The following is a 21,000-nucleotide window of genomic DNA, read 5'->3' on the forward strand; positions in this document are numbered from 1 at the left end:
TGGGAACAGGTTGTAATCCATGTCAGCACAGTTATACCTGTCACCAATAAAATACACAATACCTCCATGAATTAGGAACAAAATAAGGAGAAGTGCACTGAATGCAAGATGCTGTGCACACATTCATGTAAATATAGATCCTATATTTAAATTATGAATTTATGACTATCTGGCTCTCCCTGGCACTCGATGTCAGGTCCTGGGAATGGCCTATCACCTTCATTGCTCACAGACCTGTGTCCTCACCTTGACCCTTTCCTCAATTGGGTCTGCTAGGCTCTAAGTTGAAATCCCAACACAGCGAAAATATGAATCCTGATTTGAGAAGCCAATCGATTCAGCTATTTTCCTGACTTGTGAATGTCCTGTGTCTCAACTAGGATGGAGAAAGCATTAGAAACCCTATGGACATGGAAATAGGTTGTCATCCATGTAAACACTGTTATATCTGTTACCATACTCAGTAAAATACACAATACCTCCATGGATAAGACACAAAATAAGAAGTACACCGAACATGAGATGCTTTCCACACATATATATATATAAATATAGATCCTATATTTAAACAATGAATTTATAACTATTGTGGCCGACCGTGGGGATAATGTCATATCCTGGGAACGGCCTTCCTTCTTAGTTGCTCACAGGATGGTGTGTTCACATTGACCTATTTGCCAATTAGTGCTGCTAGGCCCTGAGTTCAGATTCCAGCACTACCAACAATTGGATCATGGAGTAAGAAGCTGAGTGTGAAATTTGTTTTCCTTTTCTCTGAGAGTCCTGGGTGTCAGGCATGATGGAGAACACTTCTACAAATCTAGATGCTATGTTATAGGATGTCATTAATGTAATGAACGGAATGGGTGTCATCATCTTCAGTAAAATCAATGGTAAATAAATGAATACAACAATAAATACAAGGAACAACCACACCAAACTTGTATGGACTGAACATCTATTGGTAAGTACAAAGCCTATCTTTATATAAACAGTATGTTTTCAAAGGCTGGGGCTTGAATTCAGGCCTAGTGAACGGGCCTGAAATTCTTATCTTCAAGTACGGTGAGCTTCCCCTTCATCCACTGCAGATTTACCCAGGCCCTTAGTTCAAATCCAAAACCTGGCAGAATAAATGGTGGGAATTGCAAGCCAGGGAGCTAAATTTATTTTATTTTATTTTTTCCCAGAGCGTTCCTTGAACTCGGGTCCTGGCAACTCTGCTTCAGCTTCGATCACCCTAAGCTGGGGTGCAGCCACTGGACCCACAGCTGATCCTGGGATCCTAGATCCCTAGGCCTTGAAGAGAAAAAAAAATCACAGGAACAATGTGGAGATGGCCTTTTTATATTTTCTTTCTTTGTGAGGTGACCCTCCTGGGTCCGAATGACACTGTTGCAAAGGATATTTTACCTTGCATTGCTGAAGGCTGGTGGACTATCGGGGAAGCCATAGGACCACGTGGCAACATAGGCCCTGATTTCAAATCCCAGTCCTGACACCTACCAATGGCATGAGATACTAAGAGACTCGTTCCCACCCATAGGAATGTTTTCAATGTCAGGTTGAAGGAGTTGAACGTGAATGATTCTCCTATAAAATTAGACAAGATGATTCGAGGAAGCTGATTGATTTTATTTAATATTTATGAAGCATTAAAAGAATACTATTATTTACAGGAATGCAATAATTTCAAGACACTGATTTAGTTAATAGTTCATTAAGGATGAAAACAATAACATTATTTACATGGAGGCATAATAAATACCCCAGAATTTGTAGAAATGTCGTCTATATAACTGAATAATGTATAGACATCTCTGGCACTATATAAACATATAGATTTATTAGTGTACTGTCATCCGCATGTCAATCTGTTCATATTTTGTCAACCCCTGGGGCTTGATCTCAGGTCCTGGGAACTGCCTGTCAGCTCAATTTGCCCCAGGATGGCGTGTTGACACTCACCCATTCATGAATTTGGCCTTGTAGGCCATGAATTCAGATGCCAGGACTCCCAAACCATTAATCGTGGCGTAAGAAGCTGATAGTGACACATTTTTTTTTCCTTTTCTGTGAAAGTCCTGGGTGTCAAGTATAAAGTGGAATACATATGCAGACATATAATCCTATGTAATCAATGTAATCGATGTTCTATGTGTCATAATAGTCAATAAAATAAATTATCAATACAAGAAAAGACAAAAAAGAATAAGTATACTGAGTGTAATAGGGATTGAACATATGTATATGAATATTAATCATATATTTAAAATGTACATGAATAGGATGTTTTTTAGTGCTGGGGATCTAATTCAGGCCTAAGGAACAGACTTGAATTTCCTGACTTTAAGGAGGCAAGCTTCCCCTTCCCACACAGTGCAACAAAGTTACCGAGACAATGAGTTCTAATTCCAATTCTGGCAGAAAAAAATTGCATCTTTATATTATGTGAGGTCAAATTCTTAGGTAATTCATTCTGCCTCCATTTAATTAATGTGATTGTTGAAATGCTTAATGAAGTATTAACTAAAATCGATCAGTGTCCTAGGATATAATTGTGTATAATTTGATCCTAGAATCATTCAAGAACTACTCATTCAATCTTGACATTGATCACATTCCATTGGTAATCTTATGGATAAGAATGAGTTTCTTAGGTTCTCCTGCCATTTGGAGGTGGCAAGACCAGGATTCCTACTGTGGGCTCCAGCTTCCACCACTTCAACCCGAGGATAGGGAACTCAGGTCTGTGCCAGAACATCAGCAAGACCAATGATTTGGCAGGCACCAGTGGCTCTCAGCAGTCCTCCTTGATACTTACAAGGCTGTGATAGGAGGATCATGTTCAAACTCACCCTAGGCAGGAAAGTCCTTGAGACCCCTGTCCAACTTCAATGCCAACAAAGTCAGAAGTAGAGCTGTGTGGCTCCAATGGTAGAGGGCTAGTCTTGAACAAAAGCAGCTTACAGACTGTGCCCAGGTCCTGAGTTTAAGGTCCAGGACTGGCAACAAACAGACATACACAACAATCTAAAACCAGTCACTCTCTTGTCCCCAACTGAATTAGTAGACAGAGTTCCCTGGGAAAGGGGCTGAGGAAGCCACTGTCATCTTCACTCTGCCCATTCTGCCTGTATCACAGGATTCCGGCCACACTCCCATTCTTTCATGGTTCTTTCTGACCAATGGGATATAAGAATGGTGGTCACACCCACATTCCATGCTGCTTGATAGCACTGGAATTCCTCTGTTGGTTGACACCACTACCAACAGTTGAGGAAGGTAGAGGTGGCTGAGTGGTGATCAAAAGACTCAAGCCATAGGAGGAAAGGCCTTGCTCAGCACTGCCATGCACCTGCCCACTCACCGGTCCCCTTTAGCATTCCACACGGCACTGCATTTCAAACCGAGCACTGCTTGCTTGGACCCATGGCACCTCTTGGAGTCCTCAGGTGATGGCACTCCACAGGCAGGCTTGTGGCCCCAACCTGGTCCAGCCCCCCGTCTCTGCTCCAGGCCTGAGTATTTGCCATGCTACTGCCTTTGCTGCTCAAACCCACCCGGAGCTGCCTCCAAAAGCTTCTCCCAGCAGCACAAGTGAATGGCCTCCTCCTGGGCCCATACCCTATGACCCCCAAACCACGTGATCCTCCCCCTCCAGACTGGATCTCCGGATCCCCCATGCCCTACAGTCTGGCCAGGGCTGTGCCACAAATGTGCCCCAAGGGTGGGAGTGGGTGTTGACCAGTGTATCCCACCCCCATCCCTAGTTGCCTGTGTCCCAAGAAACAGGGAGATGCAGGGATGGGTGAGGAGGGGGCACCACAGAGGCCCTGGACTGGAGCAGTGGGAGCCACACAGCCACCTATCTGCACCCTTCATCTTCCTGTTGGGAACCTGGTGGCTTTAGTCAGAGGTGGGGAGTAGCACCTTCACACCTGCCTTCTTGGGTCTTTTCTTTTTCTGGGGTTGGGGGCACTGGATGCAGGTCTCTCTTGCTGTGTGAGCCCTTGTCCTCTGTACTCGGTCACCCTTTCACCTGAAGAGAGGGTCCCAGAAGAGCTCATTAGGGAAGTGAGAGTGCTGGGGGTCAAGGCAGAATGTAAATATTGGGAGGAACACCCCCCCCCAAACACACATACACATACACCCAGCCTGTCCCCTCCCCCAACTCTCAACTGTTCTCACAGAGTGATCACATTTCCCAGCTCTGCCAGTTTCTGCTGGTGCTCCCAGTCCATCTGGTCTCCTTGTCCTTCCCAAGAATCTGCCATGTGGACCAGAAGCATGCAGGCTGGATGCAGGGACTAAATCCATGTATGTATCCTTTAGGACCCCATCCATATCCCCAATACCGCCCCCACCTCATGTCAGATACCCCTCTGGGGTCACCATGACCCCCTGCTTGTTTCCTCTCCTGGCTCTGAGGAGCCACTTGTCTCAGAACTCCTTCACCCAGCGTCCTGGCCTATGCTTTTGGTGAATGGGGAGTCAAGGGTCTGGCCCTGGAGAAAGTGATAGGCAGGGTATGCTGCATCATTAGAGTGGTGCTCCCCTTGGGTGGGAGCTCCTGATTACTCCAAGGGAACCCCCGTGCTCTAGCTTGTACATTGTTCCAGATGAGGAACCAACAAACTCTGGAGAGGCACTGCTCTGAGTCTGTGTGTGTGTGTGTGTGTGTGTGTGTGTGTGTGTGTGTGGTGCTGCATCATTAGAGTGATGCTCCACTTGGGTGGGAACCCCTGATTCTTCTAAGGGAACTCCTGTGCTCCAGCTTGCACATTGTCACAGATGAGGAACCAACAACTCTGGAGAGGCACTTCTCTGAGACTCTGTGTGTGTGTGTGTGTGTGTGTATGTGTGTGTGTGTGTGTGTGTGTGTGTGTGTGTGTGTGTGTGTGTGTGCATGAGAGAGAGAGAAGGAGAGAGAGAGATATAACATCCTCCTCCTTGTATAACCTGACTGTGCTCAGGTGAGTGATCATTTGGAAAATTGCAGGTGCTGCATGGACGAGTCTTCTGTCACTGGTCTGGATTTGTGTGTGTGTGTGTGTGTGTGTGTGTGTGTGTGTGTGTGTGTGTAGAAGTGGATTGTAATGAGGAGGCGTGGTCCTTTGGTAACTTCTGCTTGCTACATTTGGGGGATGCATGGGCTTTGTGACTGAGGTCTGGGGACCTGGAAGTGTGAGACACTTGAAGGGGACTCAGCAATATTATATTATAAGACCAAGGGACCTGTGTGCCTTGGAGCTGTCTACTCCTTTGGGCCTGGTTGGTGGCAGCTGGAGCTTGGTAGGACCTGAGTATGGGGCCCACAGGGGTTGGCTTCCCAGGGGGACAGAAAGCATGGCCAGCACTTAGTAAGGATGTGAGCCCTGCTGGTATGGAGTGCACCAGCATAAGTCAGACTCCGGGTTTTCTCATTATGACTTCTGATGGGTGAGGCCAAACCTATTTTAAATTTTTTGCTGTGATCTTCATATCTCAGCCCCCTGAGTAGCTAGGATTATAGACATGAGCCTCTGCCACCGGGACTCTTGTTCTTTTTGGTGTATTAGGGTTTGAACTCAAGGCCTTACGCTTGCCAGTCAGGTCTTCTACCACGGCAGCCAAGCCTTTCTGTCTTGGGCATTTCCGAAATAGATACTCACTCAATATGTGCATAGGCTGGGCTGGATCGTGGTCCTCCTATCTGTGACAGGTGTGCACCACGAGGCCCGGTCCTCCTTAGTTGGGATGGTAGACATATAGCGCCATGCTCAGTCATCAGTTTAGATGATTGTCCCAAACTTAGTTTACAGCAGCCATAAAGCTCTGAGTTGGGCCTCCACCATTGTACCTCAGGCTCATCTTGGGACAGTTGTGAGGAAACAAGGGATCAATACAGAGGGATCTCTGGAGCAGGGCCAGGCACAGAAGGAGCGGCTGTCAGATACGGTTCTTGGCAATATTGTGAGCATACGACAGTAAGATTACTGGGAAAGGGCTCAGATGAGGCCTGTTATTATTCCTGTGACATGTACATGTTTATGAAACAAAACACGGTTCTCTTTCATCCTTATCCTATTCCTATGAGGAAGGAGATCCTTCCCTGTGTTCAGTTATGTACATGGGGAAAATGAGGCACGGAGAAGCCAGGTGACCAACTCATGCCCTCCAGTTGACAGAAAGCTCAGCCTGACTTCTTTGCCATGGTCCCTAGGAAAATGTGTGGTATTCAGCAAACTTCTTGTGGTGGGAAGTCCAATTCTTGTCAATCGTGGGGCTTGAACTCTGGGCCTGGGTGCTGTCTTCGAGCTTCTCAGCTCAAGACTAGCACTCTACCACTTGAGCCCCAGTGCCACTTCCAGATTTCTGGTGGTTCTTTGGAGATTAAGGGTCTCATGGACGTTCCCGGCTGGGCTGGCTATGAACCATGTTCATCATATCTCAGCCTCTTAGTTAGGATTATAGTCCTGAGCCACTGGCACCCGGCTTAATTGTAATTTTGACTTTCTTTCTTTCTTTCTTTCTTTCTTTCTTTCTTTCTTTCTTTCTTTCTTTCTTTCTTTCTTTCTTTCTTTCTTTCTTTCTTTCTTTCTTTCTCTCTCTCTCTCTCTCTCTCTCTCTCTCTCTCTCTCTCTCTCTGTCTCTCTGTCTCTCTCTCAGGAACTGGTTGAATGGGGACTGAATAGGTGGCCCAGTGTCCCCATGTGGCTGGAACCCAAGGTGGCCCTCTCATTCTGGAGGTGGGCTGTGGGTCAGCAACTGTCTTACTCAGCCTGTTGAACCAGCCCTATGAGGTAAGCCCCTCTGTGCCCTGGCTAGACCGTGACAGTTACTCATTGTCCATCCAGCCTTATTGAACTTAATATTGTTTTCTATGTCCTTTTCTAGCAACTGGCCAAAATTATGATACATAGTTATGGAATGAAAATATAATACCATCTTAAGAAAGTCATTTAGAGCTCTGGGAATGTGGCTTCATGGTACGGTGATTGCTTACCATGCGTGAACCCCTGGGTTCCAGTCCCATGGCCAACAAAAAGTCCAAATATGACTTTAAGTTTCCCCAAGTGGGAACATGAAGTATGAGGCCACTCCCTTTCTAAATCACACTTCCAATCGTGCAAATTTGTAAAAAGTAGAATAGAAGTATGATTCTGGTTCCATGCAATTCAGATATAAGAGAATGGACTTAACTGGAAAAAACATCCATCTTGAAAGAGCAAGGATTATACTAGCAATGAACCTGGAGGCAAAGATCATATTTCTTTTTTATTTCCTTTATATATATATATATATGTATATGTATATACATATATATATATACATATATTGTTGTTGTTGTTGTTTTTGGTCATGGCACTTGAACCCTGGGCGCTGTCCCTCTGCTATTCAGCTCCAGGCTAGTGCTCTACCACTTGAGCCACAGTGCCACTTCCAGTTTTCTTGTAGTTAATTAGACAAAAGAGTCTCTGGGACTTTCCTACTGTCTTTGAACCTCAATCCTCAGATCTCACCGCCACCCAGCTTAAGATCACATTTCTAACAGTGTACATTCAGCATATGTAATGTGTATGTTCATCTACCTTTATATGAATTCTTGAGTTAAAAATCTGGGCTACAGGTTAGACTTAACACTCACAAAAATGTTTGTAGTTTAAAAGTTGATACTCTTGGAAAAATAAAACTTAAGAATGTAAAGGAGTCTGGGAAGTTCAGTTTGCATCCAGCCTGGGCAGAACAATCTTTGAGACACTATCTATAATTAACAGCCAAATCTGCATTGGAAGAACAGTTCAAGTGATGGAATACCACTCATGAGCAAGATTGTTGAATAAGAGCTTGAGGCTTTTGCATACATACATACAAACATACGCATACACACAGAGGCACTTATATGTGCACCCACGAATACACAAATGAAACAACTCTCCGAATATGTAGAAAAGTTACAAAGCAATAGAAAATAAGTCCTGAGTAATACTAGAATCAAGTGATAAATTTTAATATTAAAAAGTCCTCTAGTGAACTTTCTTCAAAAAAGTTTGAGACTATTATATAGGTAGGGACCAGAGATAGTAAGAAAGTCAAGAAGTCATTATTAAAGGGATCAGATCCATGGAGGAATGAATCAGAGACCCCTGCAGGTGCATCTGAAAATGTTCATATCCTGTGTCAAATGTTAGCACATCTTTCAAAACTGTACATAAACAATCTGAGCAGTCAATGGATAAGATCATCAGAGAAGTTCAGAATTGCTAGTGTGTTTCTAGATTAAATAAACCAACAATCTATGGCAGGGCAATGTGATACAAGCCTGGAATTCTAGCACTCAGACTAAGACCGGAGATTAGAGAGTGGAATTACATAGTGATACCTTCCTTGGACCAGGTAGTATAATTTTGTCTCAATAAAACAAACCAAATTACAAGAAAGAAATACACAGTTGGAAGTTTGGGCTAATTTTGTCATTATGTTTTGAGAAGTGAAGTTTCCAGTTGAAATGCAACTAATATATAATCCTCAGTTGTGTTTTAAACCTCTCTTCATTACAGAATATTCTTAGATGCAAAATAGCTCATGATTCCCATCCAAAATTTGAAAAAGTAAGTAAGCGTCATTCTGTTGGATGCCAAAGAAATGATGAAGTTTTACAAAACTTAAGCCCGGAGAAATAGCACAGTTCGTCTAATGTAGGACTTTGTGGACCTTGCAAAATTAGAATTTAGATTCAAAATAAATTGTTTCTTTTTGTAATTCCATATTCTATTGGATACTACAAAATTCTTTTTAAGTAGAGGTTTTAACTGACAAATTCACAAATGATTCTGGCATTCAATTTGCCTAGAATATTCTTTCAAGAGAGTTATAATTAGAACTTAGTTAATAGATCATTCCAACAGTTCATGTATAAAATGATAATGTGAATAATCTAGACAGAGTTGCCAACGAATGGATGATATTAATTTATAAATAAAAAAAACACTTTTTGAGGGTTTGGTATAACATGGTATGAAGAGAATAATTGTGTGACATCTTCTTTCTTCTACTTATATGTTACACTGGAAGCAATTTCCTTAATTATGTGCCTCTGTATACAATGAGAAAAATGCTAGATTTGGGTTAATTTTTAGTTTTTTTTGGGGGGGGGGTCAGGTCGTGAGGCCTGAACTCTGGGCCTGGATGCTGTCCCTCAGCTCTCCAGCTCAAGGCTAGCACTCTACCACTTAAGCCACAGTGTCCCTTCCGGCTTTATTTCTTTTTGCTTATGTGGTGCTGAGGAATCGAACCCAGGGCCTCATGCATGCAAGGCAATTGCTCTACCACTGAGCCACCTTCCCAGCCCAATTTTTGTTTTTGTTTTATTGGTTTGACCTAGGACTTTAACTCTGGGCCTTGACAGTGTCTCTGAGCTCAAGGCTCCTGCCCTACCACTTCAACCTCAGTGCCACTTGTGTCTGGCTTTTTCTGAGAAGTTTATTGGAGATAAGATTCTAAGGGACCTTCCTGCCTGGATGGCCTTTGAACCATAATCTTCTGATCTTAGTATCCTGAATATCTATGATAGTTAAAAAGTATAAATATAAATAATATTTGCAAGAGTTCTGATCTCAAGAATACCACTGGGGGAAAATTGATGCAACTGAGTTTATTGTGGTGTTCTTTGCAGAACAAGGAAGGCATCACAATACCAGAGGTGCAGTATTTTTTCACAGTACAGATAAGCTATTCATGATGTGAAATAAGGGAATTTTAAGGTGCACCTTACAAGTTGGAAACTGTTGGGCTAGGATGACTTTATGGCATAAAGCTTGGGATTGCTTACTCTTGAAGAATTATTACAGATGCTTCATAGTTTTATCCTCTACAAGAATGTGGCTATTTTTCTTTTGACTTCTCAATGTGTAACACCCCATTGGAATCTGCATCCATGGCAGAATTATATAACATGAAAACAAGTACTGTTTTGAATCTCTCAGGTATGGAATGTTCAGAATCTGAAAATGAGTAGTTATTAGTCATAGGAATTTTGAAGAACACATATATTCTGTCCTCACAACTTATTTAATTTTAAAAGTTATGGGTTTCCATAGAAGTAAATTGTTTTTGGTTTTATGTGTGTGAAGTGCTAAATTTATTTTTTTCCAAAATATGCAAATATATTGTGAAAATATTGTCTAGTTGGATAACATTCAAGTTGACGACCTTCTGATAAAGAAAGGGTAATTAAATTAGATGCCAAATAGTATTGATTTTTTTAATTTTACTATATAAAGAATAATGTTAACTATACCAATACAGTGAAATTTTATTTTATGCAGCTTATTTTTTAAATATAATTTTATTGTCAAAGTGATGTACAGTCGGGTTACAGTGATTGTAAGGTAGTGAATATCCAACTTTTCAAACTTGTTACCCCCTCCCTCACTTTTCTCACAGTTTTCCTTCACCTACGTACCCCCTCACAAGTTGTAATGTATATTTCCAACATATTGTCTTGTGAGTATTGCTAATGCATTGGTTTGACCTTTGTCATTTGTGTCACTATTGTGATGTTCCTCTTCCCTTCCCTAATTAAGGTAAATGTATACACAATACACAGGGTACCAAAATCAAATACAGCAAAGGATAAACCAAAGGGGAAAAACCAAAGAAAATAGAAATCACATAATACATAAAAAACAACAACCGCAAATAAAATTCTCTGATTCCATATCTTGGAGTTCATTTTGTTCAACATCAGCTTATATGGTCATATATATGCATAACGAAGCCACTGGAAAATAATAGTTGCATGGACACTATATCGTGAAAACAACATGTTAACTGTTTTTGATGGTAAATGTGGAATTAGGATTGGTGAATTTGCGGTTTTGATAAAGGAATTTCAAAAGAGTTTTAAAAATATGACACATAAATTTTAATTGTTCAAACTTTTAAACAACGTAGCCTATTAAGAAAATTTAAAATTGCCTGGGAAAATAGGCTTTCATGCAAAGAAATCCATGGAGACTTAGTGGAAAGGGAGCAATGTGAGTGAAGATGGCTCATTTTCACACTAAACAAACAAACCTCAGAAACCTTGCTGTAAATCCTGTAGCTTTCCTTGAAAACTGTCCTTACCCAGGAAATATTCTCTCACTGTGTGAAACAAGGTTATAGTGCAATTTAATTCAAATTTCTTAAAAAAAAAAAAAAAAAGACATCAAAATTTGTGAATTGACCTTTAATTACCAAACAGTAATCCTCTGAAAAAGATAATTTGGGTCAAAATATTTAGGGAGAAAGTGCCCTCCACAATGAAAAAATCTATTGGGTTTACACGTTTTGTTTGTAATACTTTCCACAATTTCTTTGCACGTGAATCATTGAAACACAGAAAAAATTCTGATTGGATACTTCAAACCAGTGATTTCACATTTCTAAGTGGCTCACAAATATAAATCCTTATTAAAATGAGATAGTGAATACTTCTCTTATTACATAAGCCAAAAAGTTTTGGGATCAGAAAAGAATTGAACACATGGAAAAAGTAAGAAAAGAGTGTTCTTAGAAGCCCTAGCTAAGCAAATTGGCTTCAACAGTGGAGGGAGGCCAAAACTTTTTGATATAGATTGTAATATTTTTGCTACCTAAAGTGATTTTACAGAGCAGATTTGGCTCACTACAATGCAGAACTGATTGAATGAAGACATGAAAATAAATCCCACATCCAATGGAGGCAACTTAAAAGAGTTTTAAAGGAGAAACCATGAAGATGTAGCAATGGGGGAGGTCTTAGAGTCCTTCACCTTCACTAGACTTGGAGCCAAGAAGCTGTGATTAATCGGAAATCAGGCAAGAGCTAAGAGGAGGACATAGAAATAGGACATAGAAGCATTGTCCTTTGTAACAGACACTGTCATCCAAGGTATGGGTGCTTTAACTTTATTCTCTTCCATATATCTTGTTGACCAAATGCAAGACTAAGAGAAAAATAATCTATTGAAATAATTTTGCAAAGAATAACTTCACTGTTTCTGATATGGTATCTAAGGAGAGTCTTAAGAGAGAAGATAAAAGTGGAGTATTCTGTGGTTTCCTCTAAGCATCTTATTAGCAAAGGATATCTTTGAGGTTAGACGTGATTGAACCAAAAAGTGTTGGAGTACTTATGTTTGTGGGCACTTTAGACACAAGAAGACTTTCTTTCTTTTTTTGGGGGGGGGGTCTGGTCGTGGGACTTGAACTCTGGGCTTGGGCGTTGTCCCTCAGCTCTTCAGCTCAAACCTAGTGCTCTACCACTTGAGCCACAATGCCACTTCTGGTTTTTTTCTTTTTGCTTATATGGTGCTGAGAAATCGAACTCGGGGCAGCAAGCATGCAAGGCAAGCACTCCACCACTGAGCCACCTTCCCAGCCCGACACAAGAAGACTTTCAAGGCAAAAGAAAAAAAGAAAAACGGATATCCAAACATTTGTGATCACAGTTTCTTGGACTGGTTTTTTGGAGACAAAGTTTTACATTACAGTTTGTCCTGATTAACATCAATGTTGGGTTCTTATGGCAACCAAATGCAGGGGTGAAGTTTAATGGACTCCCTTGAACAAGTAAACAGCATGATAAAAAAATTGCAAATAATATTTAGTGAATTACTTTCACCAATTACTTTTCCAGAATAAAGAAGGAAATATGTAATTCAAAATTAATTGACTTAAAAGTATGAAGAAAGAGTAGTGAAGAGAGATGAAAGAAAACATAGAGAATTGTTTTCCTTCCAGCGGAGTAATGGGTTCTTGATCTTTTCTCTTGCATTCTATCTTCACAAGCTATCAAGTGTGGCTCAGGAGTGGAGTATCCAGTTCAGAGAGAACTCGCAGAAGGAAGATAACATTTGCAGCAGATATAGGTGATTTATAACCTGAGACAATCTATTTAAATCTGTTCAAATTTCTCCCCTACCCCAAACTGCCCTCTTTTAATAGTTTTGTTTGCTTTTCTTAATACTGCCCTTCATTAACTGCTTAAAATTTTGAGAGGTCATATTTATACTCTCTAGAGATTGCTCTTTGGTTATAATTTTTGTGTGTTTTTTAACTGAATTTCAAAAGGTTGTGCAAGTGTGTTACAATTAAATATGTCCATCTAATTGTCCAATGCTCCTGGATCAGATTTCACTCCTTCTATCATAGTCAACCAACTCCTTCTCCAAGATGTATTTCAGATTTACCACTTCCTTATCACTTGTGTACATTGATATTCTAGCTGTGCTTGCCCCTTGTTCCATTTTTCATTCATTCTATGTATTTACAATTATTCCTCTCTAGCTTCAACTTCCTGATAGTCATTCTGTTAAACTCTCTGTTGATAGTTTGAAAGGTTTATATACATTCCATGGAGTTTCAATCCTGCATATACTTGAACTTTTGTCAGCTTATATTTCCATAATTCATTCATCTGCAATAATAATTTGCAAGACTGGAGGCGTGAAGTACCTAGACATGATTTAATTCTCATCCATTTAGAAGATTAATCGTTAGTCAACAAGAAAGTTTAAAAATGGTTTAGAATGTATTCCAAACAACCAATTTTTATAAATGGCTTTGTACAAGGGTGTGTGATTATTTTATTTTACATGGGATAATATTTTGTAGTACATTTAAGTTTTGAAAAAAAGAAAATTAAAATTTACTATTATAGAGGAATATGATAGAAATAGAAGACAGATTTTATGTTTGTCACATCTCTGACGAGTACCCATATTCAAGATTTACTATGTTAGACAGATAGGAAAAACATAAAATAACATATGATAAGGCAACTATTTGTGACTTTTTAAAATGTACCTTATTAAATGATGAAATTTACTTTATTATCTAACGTTTGGGTTTGAAATATGGGAGGCTGATACATTTAACAAATTTGAAAGGCACCTAATGAATAAAACAAATGGTGGGTGGTACTATTTCTACAGTTTAATGAATGGTTGAACCTGATTGGCACTAGTGCTGGGTAAGTAAATCAACTCTATTGTACCTCTATTGTAACTCTATTGCCACTAAGTATCATTTATTTGTCAAATGTTATTTTGGCGAATGTGATTTTTTTTTTGGTAGTTCGTGGGGCTTGAACTCTGGGCTTGGGCACTGTCCCTGTGTTCTTCAGCTCAAGGCAAGCACTCTATCACTTGAGCCACAGTGCCACTTCTGATATTCGAGTGGTTTATTGGAGATAGTTTAACGGACTTTCCTGCCTGGGCTGGCTTTGAACCATGATCCTCAAATCTCAGCCTCCTGAGTATTTAGGATTACATGCGTGAGCCACTGTACCTGGTTTGCGAATTTGATTTTTCATAGATTATTTGAAAAAGAATACACTTTCAGGAGATTAAATATTTTGAGAATGACAACATTTTTATACCACAGAACCAAGTTTTACTGAAGTACCAGTGTATTTTTTTTATTGTGAAAATACTGTACAGAGGGGTTACAATTACGTGGGGAAGATAATGAGTACATTTCTTATCAAGCATTGTAGCCTCCTCCTTTGTTTCCACTTCTCACCCTTTAGCATCCTCCCCCTGCGCCCCGACCCAATCTTCCCTCCCCTCTCCCGCACACAAGTTGTAAAGTTTGTTTTCGACATGGCAACTTGTACATATCACAGTGTTATCAAACACTAAGGATATTCTCAATTAATTTTTTTCTGAATTACATTTGACCTCTAAGTCAAGTTTTCCTGACCTTTATAGACCAATTGTGGATCTATCCTTCCAGGAGCTATTTTTCAGGCCCACTTATGCTGGACTGAAATCGTTCATTAATCATTACGGAAGGGGTATTAAAAATAGTCTTGTGACACTTTGTGATCTTGTTCACTCCTATGGGCTAGTCATCTGTAAACCGAAAGTTTGAATTGCAGTACTTTCTCATAGATTTTGTGGTCTCATCCTTCATATTAAGTTGACTTGCATTTCACTATTGCTTACTGCTAATTCCTGCTTCTCAAGGAATTGGGGCCCTGAAATATTATTGGAAATGAGAAATTGACATGGCTCTTCAATTATTTCTGTTGGCATGTTGCCTGGGCCTAGTTGAGAAGTCTTGACCCTGTTATATGATGATGCGGGTAACTGGGACATGGGATCCTAGGACCCATACATCTTGCAGAAGATAATATCTTGTATACATAATATCAGAAAAATTTGGGTATAATCAATAGGTATGCTTCAGAAATATGGAGAAAAAACAGTTTGGAACAAGCGAGTTGAAACAATAAACAGAGCAGCAGAGTAAAATTCCTTATACTTTAGAGGAAATCAACATTTTTTTTTTTACCATGTGAATTCAGAAGAACAAGAACACTTAGAAGGTATCACAAGTTTATAGTGAAGACATTACATTGATACTTTTTATATTCTAGTTTGTTTTCTAAACCTAATTATTTGTATTCTAATTCTCTTTATTGGAATAAATAATTATCAATTTATTTGTCAAATTATCAATTAATTCTACTAAGTTTCACTGTGTGAAATATGAAATCAGCACATATAAATATAAAATATATAACTATATATAATATAATAAAAAGGGCACATGTTTTGCATTGTTCTGTTGTGGTTAGGGTATCAAAGACAACTCTGTTTTAAAGTATTATTGCATTATCTGTACCTCAGTGATAGGTAGAGTTAGACCTAAATCTTTAGCATTTGTAGATTTACAGCCTGGAGGCAAGAGGAAACACTGTGATTAAAACATTACCAATTTAAGGCTTAATAATGAGGAGAAACATGGACTTCTCCTGGAGCTATGGAAATATTTGGTGATAGAAAGGCAATAGTGTAAGTTCCTGCCTGGTTGGAAGGTAGACAGTCCAGACATTAGGAAATCATGCATATGACGAATTTTTTTCACCTTGGCGTTAGTTACTTTTGAAATGGTAGGTATAATAGACACTTAAATTTTGAAAAAATACCTTCTAGTCTGAACAGTTCTGTCTGAACTGTTCATCTCTCTATGATCCCTTGTAACTAAGATTAGTTTTGTTCCAGTAAGACAATCTATGCTGTCAGGGTAGGATATTCTGGTTGGTCTGTTCCTACATGGAAGAAGGATAAAGGGTCAGGTAGAAATTTGTGCCAGTAAGACCTCATTTGGAAAATTTAAGCTGAAGAAGTTTAGAAGTAGCTCTTAAGCAAGGCTTACGTTGAATCTATTAGCTCCACAAAGCTAACTCAGTTACATAAATAAGAACTTGAAAAAGCCATCACCTTAGGACCTAGCTATAAGTGCTTCAAAGTATGATCAAATCTAAAATGAAAAAGCCTTAAAATTGTCATTGACAAAAAAACGCAAATGTGAGCAATCGACCGAACAATATAATTTTTTTTCCACTATACACATTATTTTAGGGAAATAAGATCAATAGTATTGTTAGGAACAATAAGGTTTCCTTGCTACAAATAGGCACCCAAGGATATAAGCCTGTATAAAGATTGCATCATTAACTACTTAAATTTAGAGGATACTACATGCTTCAGCAGCACGTATACCCAAATTACAACAATACAGAGATTAACATAACACTTGCACAAGGATAATATGAAAATTTGTGAAGTATTCCATATTTTTCATTGTTCAGTTGCAGAAATGAAAAACAGTTATTAAAAGGTTAATTACAAAATTACAAGTGTAACAATATATGCAAGTGTTAGAATTAAACGTTAGTTTGACATCAGTGTATTAAATCTTCACCTTAGAAAGGCCTTTACATAGAACTTCACAAAACTTTTGAAATTAGTTAACATTATCATTTTATCCCAAAGAAACAAACTACTATAAGAACCTAGAAAAAGGGGCTGGGAAGGTGGCTCAGTGGTAGAGCGCTTGCCTTGCATGCTTGAGGCCCTGGGTTCGATATCTCAGCACCACATACGCAAAAAGAAAAAAGTCAGAAGTAGCTCTGTGGCTCAAGTGGTAAAGCGCTAGCCTTGAGCTGAAGAGCTGAGGGTCAGCGTTCAGAGTTCAGAGGCCCAGAGTTCAGGCCCATGACTGGACCAAAAAAAAAAAAAAGAACCTAGAAAATATAATCTTAAATTTTCTATATGAAATGCAATCTGAAAGGACACATTTATTAATAAATAACATATTATAAAACAATGTTGAATTCAAAGTATATCTAGGAAAGAATTAAATAGATTATGGATATTATGCAAACACAGAATATAGAATATTTTAAAATATACCTTTTTCAGTCAAGAACCAGAAATATCTTTAGCTTCTGTACCACTCATTTCAACAGATAGGATCAAATTATTTCTGATTAAAAAATCACAAACTCTGCAGAAATCATTATAGATGTACACAAACAACTCAAATACATTTTGACATCAAAGTCAGACAATTCAATTGGAAAAATTCCACGGAATTTTTACAGTAAGATATTGCTGTTATTTGGATTGTGAAAATATTTTGTATGGACACAAAGAATGGACTGGCATTTTGATGTTTAAGAAACGTAACTGATATCTTAGCTATGCTAAATAATGCTGCGATAAACATAGTTGTTCTGGTAGCTTTAGTATGGTCTTGTTTGATGCCCCTAAGTAGATGAATGGATTAAGAAAATAGAATTCTATGGAATGGAATTTTATGCCTCCCTCAGAAAGAATGCCATTGCCCCATTTGTTAGAAAATGGAAAGAATTGGAAAACAATATATTAAGTGAAGTAAACCAGGCCCAAAGAAACATAGATCCCATGGTTTCCCTTATTAGCAATAACTAATATATGTCTGAGACAAACAGAAATGGTCAGATAAGTTGATATTAGTTGAATTGAACCCCAAGATAAGGATTCAAATGTTACTTTTTTCTTTCTTGCAATTGTTTCTAACATATTTATAAGATGATATCTTTGCTGCTTTGTATGTCCCTCCACCACCGTAAAACCCCTACTTTAATTTTATTTGATGTTGGTATGATTTGTGGAGGGGAAGGGAAAAAACAAATTGTTTAAATAGGGATACAGGTTGACCCATTGCAACAATGAGATATACAAGACGTCAGGTAGAAAAACGAACTTTACAACTTTGACGGGGGGGGAGGGGTAGTGAGGGGGGATGGGAGTGGGGGGGAGATGAGAAGGTATGGGAAGGGGAAATAAAGGAGGAGGCAACAATGCTTGATAAGAAATGTACTCATTACCTTGCCCATGTAATTTTAACCCCTCTGTATGGTGTTTTCACAGTAAAATAATAAAATTCAACAAAAAAAAAGATAAAAGAAAAGAAACTTAACCGAACCATTACAACTTAATAGAACAATTTGTACAAACTTCCACAACTTCAAAGAGTAGTGATACATACTTATCCTTTTGGTAATATTAAAGGCAGTTTCTTCCAAGTTTTTCTTCAGACCTGGTTTGATATAATGGTTCAACAGAAGGAGATCTAGTGTATCTTTGCTATCTATATTCCCAGCAGCAAGATGCAAGGGAGTCAAGAGGCATTTAGTTTGGGCATTGGTATCTGCATCATGATGAAGTAAGAAAGACGCCACACTGATATTATTCCACGAGTAAGCACTGCGCAAGGGTATCCAGGCATTAACAATTATTGCATGAATATCTGCTGCTTGAGCCACCAACTCATGGACAATGTCTACATGTCCACTGTAGGCTTCCCGATGAAGAGGGGTATATTCATTGCCATCCCTAGTATTCACATGAGTGGCCTTTATGGAAAGTAGTCACCACACTATAGTAAGCCAATTATTTTCAGCAGCACAAAGAAGAAATTTGCTTGGATCCTACTCCATTTTTTTTTCTTGCAATTGATACGATTTCTCACTTTTTCGTTTTGTTACTCATCTTCATCAGAATTGCCTAACTAGAGTCTTTCAGTGCCAGTGGGAATAAGGTGTCCATGTATTTCCCCAATAGTTCATATTGGTTGAACTTGTGGGAAAAATATAGTGAATTTTCTGCATCTGTTTTTTTCATGATGATTTATTTTCTCTTTTTACATTTTTATTATTCTAAGTCATTCTAACTGGAAAGTAGGGAATTGATGGAGAGCAAAGGAGAGATGTTCCTCCGTATCCAAAGGTACAGACTGAAAATGAGGATCATGTGCAGCTTCTCCCAGGAATGAGAAAATAGAAGGTGGCTCAGTGGTAGAGTGCTTGCCTTGCATGTATGAGCAACGGCAGGTCATGTCCACTTTGTAGCCTTGTCATTCAGAACCACGGTGCAAAGAAAAAGACATAATACCCCAGCCCTCTGAAGCTCGCCATTTTTTGTGGTATCCTACTTTTTTTTCTTCCTGCAAACCCTCAGGGCCTAGGATCCCAGGATGGGCTATGGGTCCAGAGACTGCACCACAGCCTAGGGTGATGGAAGCTGAGTCAGCATAGCCACAACCTGAGTTCAAGCCCCATGGTTAAAAATAAAGAATAAATAAAACAATTAATTAATTATTTAGCTAAATTAAAAAGAAATAAAGATCTCTGGTTTGGAATTTCTGCCAGTTTCCTTCCTTAACCTGGAATTTGTACTCAGGGTCTTGGTAAATCTGTAGCAATGTGAGGGAAGGTGCAGCGTTGCCACTACTTGAGTTCAAACCCCGTGCCAAGCCAAAAATAAAAAAAAGTCACTGAGCTCGGCAGGGGGAGTAGTTGTGGAGATGGGAGGGAAGGGAAGGTAGGGGGAAAACAAACAAAAGAGGAGGCAACAATGCTCAATAGGAAATGAACTCATTACCTTGCTCATGTAACTGTGATCCCTCTGTACAACATTTTTGCCATAAAAATGTACAAAAAAAGAAAAAATGTAGTGCTCAGAGAAGCACTTTGGGGATAATGGAAGGATGTCTGAAAAGCTGTATAAAATTCTACACTGCTTTTTTTTTTTAATGCTCTGTATGAAACTGAATGAACATAACTGCTTTCAATAAAAAAAAAAAAATTAAGCTACTGTCGTGGAACTGGGGTCAGTATTTCTGTAATTGCTGTGATTTGATCTCACCCTCCAGGTAACTCTTTTGCACCAAGAGTGAAGACGAAGCTTACTGTCTTTGAGGAAAACAAATTCAGGCTAGAGTTCTGAAAGCCCAAATGAATGCCCTGCAATGGAAAATAATATTACTATACATGTGTAATATATGATATATACTTACATATGTATGTTTATTACATATAAATTTTATTATTGATTTTGTATTTTATTTTTTATTTGATTCATTTATTTATTGTTTATTGTATTTAGTATTATTATACACATAATATTTAGTACATGTTTTACATCTATTATAAAATGATTCACAATAATTTAAGACATTGATTCATTTTCATTTATACTTTATTAAGTGTTGAAACATGATACATAATTAAATGGAAGCATTTGTTACAGTCTTCACATGTTTAGAGTCTCGCCCACAGATGAGCTTTGTCTTCTTTATCTTTGGAAACCTTCCTATAGGGATTTCTTTAGATGATTTATAATCAGAGGCCTTTTCTTGAGGATAGGCAAGTTGAGGGATAAAATTTAAGGGTGGGGCTAGAAATGTGACTTAGTGGTAAGGAGCTTGCTCAGCATGCATGAATGCCATGGTTTGAATCCTCAGTGCCACATACTCAGAAAAACCCAGAAGCTGTGGAGTGGCTCAAGTGGTAGAGCTCTAGTCTTGAGATAAAGAAGCTCACAGAGAGTGCCCAGGCCCTAAGATCAAGCCCCAGGATTTTCAAAAATAATAGGCCAGATTCTGGTGCTGACATCTGGAAAACTAGCTTCTCAGGAGACTGGGAGCTGAAGACCACAGTTCAAAGAAAAGCTAAGCAAGGAAAGCCTGTTAGACTCTTATCTCCAATGAACCACCAAAAGACACTGTGGCTCAAGTGGTACTGTTTGCCTTGAGCTGAAGGGCTCAGAGACAGTGCCCAGGCTTGAGTTCGAGACACACAACTGGAAAAATGTGAGGGTTAATCAAAGTACTTTTCCTATTTGCTAATTAAGAGAACATTCTCTGGAAAATGAA

The 21,000-nt window shown here is 39.0% G+C and overlaps 1 pseudogene; it reads left to right on the top strand.

Annotated features, from left to right (window-relative positions):
* The first annotated feature begins 16,499 nt into the window (after positions 1-16,499).
* Positions 16,500-16,599, top strand: LOC122118403 (annotated as a pseudogene).
* The last annotated feature ends 4,401 nt before the right edge of the window (positions 16,600-21,000 follow it).

This window comes from Dipodomys spectabilis, unplaced genomic scaffold (genome assembly GCF_019054845.1).
Source record: "Dipodomys spectabilis isolate Male_0828 unplaced genomic scaffold, ASM1905484v1 ptg000149l, whole genome shotgun sequence".
Lineage (NCBI taxonomy): Eukaryota > Metazoa > Chordata > Mammalia > Rodentia > Heteromyidae > Dipodomys > Dipodomys spectabilis.